The sequence below is a fragment of the Rana temporaria genome, chromosome 2, assembly GCF_905171775.1.
Source record: "Rana temporaria chromosome 2, aRanTem1.1, whole genome shotgun sequence".
Taxonomy (NCBI): domain Eukaryota; kingdom Metazoa; phylum Chordata; class Amphibia; order Anura; family Ranidae; genus Rana; species Rana temporaria.
The window spans coordinates 273,717,836-273,727,526 of NC_053490.1; the positions used below are offsets into that span (position 1 = coordinate 273,717,836).

Sequence of the window (9,691 nt, forward strand, 5' to 3'; positions counted from 1 at the left end):
GCAATGTCGCAGTCACGATAAAAATCGCTGATCACTGCCATTACTAGTAAAACAAAAATAAAAAAAATTAAAATGCCATAAATCTATCCCCTATTTTGTAGACGCTATGGGCCAGATTCACATAGAATTGCCCTACGCTGCGGCGGCGTAACGTATCCCATTTACGTTACACCGCCGCAAGTTTTCAGCGTAAGTGCTTGATTCACAAAGCACTTGCCTGTAAACTTGCGGCGGCGTAGCGTAAATCCGCCCGGCGCAAGCCCGCCTAATTCAAATGGGGCGGGGACCATTTAAATTAGGCGCGTTCCCACGCCGAACGTACTGCGCATGCTCCGTCCCTAAAATTACCCGACGTGCATTGCGCTAAATGACGTCGCAAGGACGTCATTGGTTTCGACGTTAACGTAATTGGCGTCCAGCGCCATTCACGGACGACTTACGCAAACGACGTGAAATTTCAAATTTCGACGCGGGAACGACGGGCATACTTAACATTGGCTAGACCACCTAGAGGGCAGGTTTAGTTTTACGCCGCGTATCTCTACGGAAACGACGTAAATTTACAGGGATGGGCAAAGCGTACGTTCGTGAATCGGCGTAACTAGTCATTTGCATATTCTACGCCGACCGCAATGGAATCGCCACCTAGCGGCCGGCCTAGAATTGCAGCCTAAGATCCGACGGTGTAAGTCACTTACACCTGTCGGATCTTAGGGATATCTATGCGTAACCTGATTCTATGAATCAGGCGCATAGATACGACAATCGTATCTCAGAGATACAACAATCGTATCTCAGAGATACGACGGTGTATCAGGAGATACGCCGTCGTATCTCTTTTATGAATCTGGCCCTGTAACTTTTGCACAAACCAATCAATATACGCTTACTGCGTTTTTTTTTTTTACTAAAAAAATTAAGAAGAATACATATCGGCCTAAACTGATGAAGGATTTTTTTTTAATTAGATATTTATTATAGCAAAAAGTAAAAAATATTATGTTTTTTTCAAAATTGTGGCTCTTTTTTTGTTTACAGCGCAAAATATAAAAAATGCAGAGATGATAAAATACTACCAAAATAAATCTCTATTTGTGGGGAAAAGTTAACATCAATTTTGTTTGGGTACAGTTCCGCATGGCCGCGCAATTGTTAGTTAAAGCGACACAGTGCCGTATCACAAAAAATGGTCTGGTCAGGAAGGGGGCAAAGAAGGAAACCCCTTCATACACAGCCTGTTCTGAAAGCAAACTGTGCTGCTGCTGTGCAGGATGGAATTAGAATTCAATCCTGCCCAGTTAAATATGCGTACCAGTGTGAACAGGGAGAGTCCCACCCCTCAGATCCCATCCTCCCAGAGCACTGCTCTCTGTAAAGTGATTTATTTACTAATGAAGGAAACCCCTTCATCATAACCTCCCATAGCCCTTCCTCTGTAATCTTGCAGTAAGCCATTATTCTTTGGCATACTGCAAGAAAGGAATGACACAAGCGGACACATTTACACCTTTCACCACCCAAATAAAGGCCCAGAAACACCCACAGTAATCCTAGGACCAGGGCCGGACTTACCATTGGCCTTGACTGGGCTCAAGCCCAGGGGCCCCACCCAATAGGGGGCCCCCTTTAAAAAAAAAAAAAAAAAAAAAAAAAATTTTTTTTTTTTTTTTTTTTTTTTAGGGGTCCGGAGGTCCCCAGGGCCCCGGACGGCAACCCCCCTTTTTTTTATTTATTTTTTGTAAAAAAATGTTTTTTTTTATATATTTTTTATTTATATAAAATATATATATATATATATATATATATATATATATATATATATATATATATATATATATATATATTTATTTATATTTTATTATTATTATTAAAGGGCCCAGGGGTCTCCAGGGCCCCGGATGGCAACCCACCTTTTTTATTTTTTTATAAAATAAATTACATTTTTTTTTATATATATATATATATTTTTTTATTAAAGGGCTCAGAGGTCCCCAGGGCCCCATGTGGCAACCCCCCCTTTTTTATTTTTTTTATAAATGTTTATTTTTTTATTTTTGTTTATTTTTTTATTTTTTATTAAAAGGCCCAGAGGTTCCCAGGGGCCCAGAGGTCCCCAGGGCCCCCGGGTTTGGCAACCTCCCTTTTTTTATGTATTTTTTATAAATGTTTTTTTTTTTTATTATTAAAGGGCCCAGAGGTTTATTTTTTCTTTTTATTAAAAGGCCCAGAGGTCCCCAGGGCCCCGGATGGCTACATATATTTATATATATTTGTTTTCTTCTTTATTTCTTCTTTTTTTTGTAAAGGCCCCCCCGCTTCTCAATTTGTGGCAGCCCCCACGCTTCTCAATTTCAGGCGGCAGCACCCCCACCCCCCCTAGGTTCTCTGCTTCAGGGGGCCCATGCCTTAAGCTGTGCAAGGGGCCCCAAAATTCCTGATGGCGGCCCTGCGCATACCTCCCAACACGCACGGATTCTGTGGGACTTTCCCGCACAGACAGCTTCTTCCCGCAGTCCCGCAAAAGGGTTAATTTTCCCGCACTGCAAGAGGAGGCAGCACGGAAGCAGGAGGAACCGGAGTGGTGTGAGGAGGACTGTGGCTGCTGAAGGGAAGAAAGCCGAGAGCCGGGCTAATGTGTGACAGTCTGTGGCCCCGGCTGTTGGCACAGGTGAGAGAGGCACTCCCCCCCCTCAACAACTGCAAAATCCCCCCCGCTCAACAACTTTAATGCGCTCCCCCCCGCTCAACAACTTCAATTCGCCCCCCCCCCCCCGCTCAACAACTTCGATCCCCCCCAATTCTCGGCTCCAGGGGGCCCCTTCAACACTCAAGCCCAGGGGCCCCCACCACCCTAAGTCCTGCCCTGCCTAGGACCCACCCACATCAACTCCCAGAACTGTCACAAGTGACTCTCATAGCCGCCCTGAAACGACAGAGACTCAAAGGATCATGGGACACGCAGCATAGCTCTCAAACGTCCCTGATTTGGAGGGACTGTGCCTGATTTGGAACAAAGTCTCTATGTCTCTCTTCCCTCCTCATTTGTCCCTCATTTTGGTCTGATCTATATAGTTGTATATAAAATGCACATTTTATCATTCAAAAAGTGTTTCAAAGTGCTAAACCTTTCATCCAAATTCTAAATTGCTGCATTTGAAATTTTAAAAGCCGATATAAAAGAATAGTAGTGGTAAAAAAAAAGAAAAAACCCTTGTGGATTTAATTAAGCTTTTTTCCCAGTTAAGTCACCTTTAAGTGGGTGTGGCACGGGGGCATGTCCTATGTCTACATAGTAGGTGTCCCTCATTCCCATCTCAAAATGTTGGGAGGTATGATGTAGTATCAGGACTGGAAAAGGAAGAAAACAGGAAGTCAGAGAATTTTGAAATTTAGCCAGGAGGAGGAGTGACATCACAGACACAGAAACCTGCTGTATAAATCTAAAGGAGGTAAGTTACACACAAACTGACAGTAGGGTTGTGATTTATTTACATGCACAATGCATCTGTTATTTTGGGGAGAAAAAGCTGTTCTTTTTTTAAGTAAGGGAATATCCACATTGGGGAGATAGACAGGAACAAAAACATGAAAGAAACATGTGTGACAGGAAGTCAGGTAAATCTGTGGGTGTTGTCACAGACGGGAGATATATTTCTGCCCTGTTTAGACAATACACCAATTATTATCAGGTGTCGGCTGCAGAAGTAGCCATAAAGATTTAAGGGCGTTGGAAAAATTCAGCTGTTCAGAATGAGGCAATTAAGGCATCTATAAGTAATCCAGAGGATTACTACTGATTGCTGCATCCTGAGGCTTTTTGAGTGAAGGAGAGCAGTGGGCAAAAATACTTCAGAAGAGGTGAGGTGCTATTGATGTTTCTGTGTGATAAAAATCAAAAAGACTTTTGTTTTTTCGCTGTATGATCAGCAGTGTCTACCCAGCAGTAGGCTCTGCTAGACTCCATAGATAGGTTCCTGTGTGGTGAAGGTAGACGCCCCAAGTGGCCAGGGTTTATTTTATGTTTGATTTTGTTTATGCTGTTTGGATGCTTGCACTTGTTTCCAGCAAGATGGTAGAATAAACCAAAATCTTTGTTTTCAACCGTCTTCGACTGCCTTTCTGTATAGTTCCGTGTGTAGTGAACCCATCCAGAGGGTCACACACCCCCCGCTACCGAGCTAACCCCTTACACATGCTAAAGTAAACCTGTCGCAAACCTGCACAAGTCAAACTAAACATAAGAAGACTTTATCAAAACAGTAGCATCCAAGATCTGGAGCAGCTGTGCATGGCAACTAGTCAGATTCTATCTTTCTTCTTCAAAGCTTGACTGAACAAGCTGAAGATAGAACCAATTGGTTACCATGTATAACTGGTCCAGATTCTTGCTGCTCCAGTTTTGATAAATTCCTCCAAGGTGAACAGATTCATATAAAGAGATTTTATTTAGTAAATAATATTTGTCTAAACAATTGGTAGGTCTGCAGATAACAGCAAATTAAATCAGATGTCAATTCTGACGTTTCCTGCAAAAGATGAGTTTTTCTCTGCCAAATCATCCCTTAAAGTATAACTAAAAGAAACAAAAACGTTTTTTATTTATTTTTTGATAAAGTGGGGAGGGATTAGAACTCTTGTCAGTTTTTATTGTGGTCTGTGTCCCCGCTAAGGAGATTCATCCTGTTTACCATTATCATTGAATGTAAAAGAAATGTCCCCAGAAAGGTAATAGAGGGGAAATATTCCTATGGGGACACTAGTTCTGGTGACCTGGCTATCCCCAAGGAATTCTCTTGATTTACAGGGATTTCCTCTAACTTCCTGTTTGGCTATGGGACAGGAAGTGAAGGGAAATCTCTGCAATAGGACACAGATAGCGAAAAAAAATATATGACAGGGGTTATATCCCTCTCTTAAAATGAAAAACAAAAAACATTTTTTAAACAGATACATACAAGTTTTTGTTTTTTTGTTTGGAACATACAGGATTGCTGAAATCGGGCACTGTGAGTTAGCAGTCAGTGGTTGTTCCAAGTGGTACTTTTATTCATCAGCACACTAGGAATGTGGTTATACATTTTACTGACACTGAAACTTCTATACTTTATTGCTTACTGATTTATTAATTGTTATGTTGTGAAGCCACACAATATAAACTGTGCATGCTGCTTTTCCTATGAGCAATATGTCCACTTTATACATAATGCTTTCTATAGTTCTTTATTGCAACTGGTCACAGGTCACCCTTCTTCCCCAAATGGTACCTGGCAGTAGAGTTGGGTGAACACTCGCCCACCGAACACCCTGCAATGCATTGCGTGCTGCACAGTGCATTCTAAGTCCTGATTGGGCAAAGTGAATAGATGGTTGTTAAGGAGCAGGCCAGGAAGCTGGACGCTGCATCCTCAACATGAGTCGTAGGCTGTCAACGGACTTCCCTGCTGATAGCTGAATGAAAAAAAATAAACATTGCTGGCAATAGAAAAAAAGTGAAAAAAAAAACGTGTGGGGGTGGCGTGCCCCCAAAATCGATACCAGACCCTTATCCGAGCATGCAGCCTGGCAAGACAGGAAAGGGGGGGACAAGAGCAAGCAAGCTCTGCCCCCCCTTCCCCAAAGCACCTTGCTGATGGGGGCAAGGGCCTCTTCCCAACAACACTGGGCGGTGGTTGTGGGGGTATGTGGGCAGGGTGATTAACGGAATCTGGAAGTTCCCTTTAACAAGGAGGCCCCCAGATCCTAGCACCCCCTATGTGAATGAGTATGGGGTACATGGTACCACTACCCATTCACCAAAAAAAGTGTAAAAAATAAATAAAGACAGGAGGCAGTTTTTGACAGTTATGAAATTATGGATAAATAGAGAGGATGAATCCCCTTAGCAGGGACACAGACCACAATAAAAACTGACAAGAGTTCTAATCCCTCTCCACTTTATCCCCCAAAAAAATAGATTTTTTTTTCCTTTAGTTATACTTTAAGGGATGATTTGGCAGAGAAATACGAATCTTTTGCAGGAAAAGTAAGAATTTACATCTGATTTCATCTGCTGTTATCTGCAGACCTACCAATTGTTTAGACAAATATTATTTACAAAATAAAATCTCTTCATATGAATCCGTTCAACTTGGGGCAATTAATCAAAACTGGAGCAGCAAGAATCTGGCAACCAATTGGTTCTATCTTCTTCAGCTTGTTCAGTCAAGCTTTGAAGAAGACAGATAGAATCTGTACAAGTTCTGTTTAAACTATCATAAAAAGCTCTTCATTATTATACTTTCGAAAACTTCAGGTTTGGCAAATGTTTATCACTAAAGCTAGCAGCAGAAAACTATTTTCCCTTTCATTTGTGGGAAACCTTGCATTCATATCCATAGTCTAAAGTTATATGCATAGTTTTATAAATGACCTAATCAAATTTAAATGAATACCTTTTTAACTTGGAGTTTTTTGTAATCAGCATGATATAATTAAAAAGAAAAGAAAAAAATAAACTTCAACAAACCAAAGCAAAGAAATTCCAAATAAACTTGAGCCCGTCAGAGCCCTCCTTTACATCAGAGGCCCCATCAAAGTCCCCTTTTAAATCAGAGAGACAAAATAGTTCTTGCAGCAGGCCATGTGCTGAAGATTGGGGAGCACTGGTCTAAACTATAGACTGCACATATTTTAGGTAATAGAAAATTAAAATGAGATAAGCAACTATTTCATGCAACCAGAACATCATATTTGCCCTGTGATGTTTTGCAAAGTAAGAAGATCAGCAAACAACCAGTGGTCAAAAGATTTAGAAATTCGATCTCAAATCTGCAGAAATCTCAAAACTGCAATAAAACCCCTTTCACACTGGGGCCGCGACCGTGTTAGCGCTAAAGCGCCACTCCTTTTAGCAACGCTTTTGCACTGTTTAAGCGGTGCTTTTTGGCCAAAGAAGGGGTATTGCGTCGCTTCCCGAAAGCGCTGCCCATTTATTTCAATGGGCAGAATGTTTTCGGAGAGCTGTATACAGTGCTCCCAAACCACCCCAAAGATGCTGCTTGCTAGACTTTTCCTAACGTCCAGCAAGCGCACCGCCTCAGTGTGAAAAGACACACTGAAATGAATGCTTCAGTGTAAAAGGGGTGTTAGAGGCATTACAATATATTGACCATTGGTACACTTACAATAGCCAATGTTCTTTTTTAGCAGTAATATATTGACCAAATATTCCTTCCTTTTCAAGTGCTTTCAGTATAGTAATCTGGCTCTTTCACTGGTTGCATTTGTTTTGGGATTATTTGCAGAGTGCCCCAGAAGCCTGATGTTTTGTGGTGCTTTATCAAAGAAACGGTCCAGATCTTGCATGGTCACCATGTAGCCTGCTGCCTGCACCTTCCATATTGTCTGGACTTTCCTATTGGCCACAAACATAATATGTGGCTTCACTGGCCAGATAATAGGTAGGGTCAGGGCCACATGACCACCATGTGAACATTGTTTACAGACTCTTCTATAAAACAACTAAGGTTTGCAGGCCACAGTAAAAACGAAAAAGGTGTGTAGACTCCTGTAGTTGTCTTCAGCCCAGAAAGGAGCATGATTAACAAATCTAAACAACCCAATGGCAGTGCTAAGTCAGCATAGATTTTGGACCCATCCAAAATATTGTTTTGCTGGTTGAGTATTACACTGACTGATTGTTTATTCCTTATACCTAACAGATGAAATAATTATCCAAATTGTTGTCGGCCGTGTACAAAGTCATTTCAGGGTCCAGCTTAGGTAAATGTAACCCGGGTCCTTATGGCTCCAAGCACACAGAATTTCTAAAAGTAAAGTTGCTCATTCTCAAAAAGTTTATAGACTGGATTTTCATCTCTTACACAAATAATGTTTCTAGTGACTAGAAACATTATTTGTGTAAGAAATTAAAATACCTTCTACAGACATGTTAGCAATACAAAACACATTTGATAGTTGAGCTGATAAATTCCAAAAATACCAGAAATTCATGAACTGGAAAGATATCATAGAGTATTCATTGGCATTGTACCGTTGGAACTATATACACTGTACTAACATTAATGCACATAAATGAGAGTTCTGAAGTTGCAGACATATATGTTCTGTGTGTTCTTTGTGGCTCAGCCATTTTATGAAAATACCAAGTGGAAACTGTGACAGAGCTAGACGCCATTTTATATGGTATGGTATATGGTATATAGGTCATGTAGCAAGCAAGACTGTCACAAAATTTCATGAGAACATTAGGGAAAAAATGCATTATAAAAATAAGTGCTTTGTTGTATTGACATGATGCCTGCACACTGTTTGGACTACCCTCAAAGATTACTCTAAAGCACATTTTTTATATGCTCATCTACAAACCTCACAAAAACATAAAGCACAAAATTGTATACAGAACAAAAATGTATTGTATTAACATGCTTTTGGGATTCAGCACAGGAGTCAATGGATACATACTAAATAGATGGCATTTTGCAGAAAGGAAAAATTAAGTCTGTCAACATAAAACAAAAGCTTTGCATATGGAAGTTAAGAAGGTGGTTTTATAAATAAGGTAAGATAAGAAGAGCAGAGTGCAATAGCACACAGTGGCCAATCATAAACCAGCTATAATTAGTCAACTTCAGAATGCTGTATCTGATGTGTACTATTGCACTGCACTGATACTTACACTCTTTATAAATGATTTCAATAATACAGCTTCAATAATCCTGAGTTATAAGTTAGCACATTTGCCATATATTTTGATTAGCAGACAGAACTTTGGTATTGAAAAATATATAGCCATCCCTAATGGCCCCTCTTTGGAACCAAGACATTTACCTGTAAGTAGGATGCTGTGTATAATACTCCAATTAAGTTGTGATCATTATTTCCCCTACAGTGCCTTTCATATATTTGCTTTTCCTTTCTTCAGCGTTCTTTCTTGATATACTTGATCTTTCTGTAAGGTCCAGCCAACTTGGGTCAATTTTTCTCTTGAGTCATTTTACCTTGCTCACTATTCTTTTTAGCCCCGTCTTAAGTCATCCACTTGTTTTTTAGGCTTCTCTTCACTGCATTCCTTTCTCTTGTTCACTTTGCATCTGTTTCTCTCTCTCTCATTGTTACCTGACTTCCTGCCCAAGTAGAACTCAGAACATAGTGCAACCACAAAAACACTAGCTTATAGTTGTGCCTCAGAAGTCATATCCGCAGCACAGAGCTAAAGATAAAAGATGTACTTATGCCATTATTAAAAAAAAAAAAAAAAACACTGAAATGTGTCCATAATCCAGACAAATAGTATATTGTATATTGCATGCTAAAGCAACCGTCAACTCATGTGATTCAGTAAGAATGGTAAAGAAAATCTGTGCTGATAGAAATGAAAAGGGTTACTTTGTTAACCTCCTGAAAATGCTAGTAGACTGACTGTGACCAAACATGCAGGCCAGGAAAGTCAGTGTAAAAACAAAACTCTTAATCATATTTGTTTTAAAGCTGGCCATACACCAATAGATTTTCCAACAAACTTTTGTACGAACATTCATACCAAAATTCTCACCAATGGTTCTGGGTCAAATCATTCTCCTCTGCGTACTGTATTCACGTTTCTTCTGTCATGATGGATGTCATTTTTTTTTTATATTTCTGTTTTCTGATATCTATGTGGACTGATTTTCGATAGTACTTGATACTCCTA

The 9,691-nt window shown here is 40.2% G+C and overlaps 1 protein-coding gene across 1 annotated transcript in view; it reads right to left on the minus strand.

Annotated features, from left to right (window-relative positions):
- LCK (LCK proto-oncogene, Src family tyrosine kinase) overlaps positions 1–9,209 on the minus strand; it is a 54,708-nt gene extending 45,499 nt beyond the window's left edge. The window contains exon 1 of the mRNA XM_040337042.1: positions 8,830–9,209. The gene's annotated coding sequence lies outside the window, so the exon portion shown is untranslated. The remainder of the gene's footprint in view (positions 1–8,829) is intronic.
- Between the last annotated feature and the right edge of the window lie 482 nt (positions 9,210–9,691).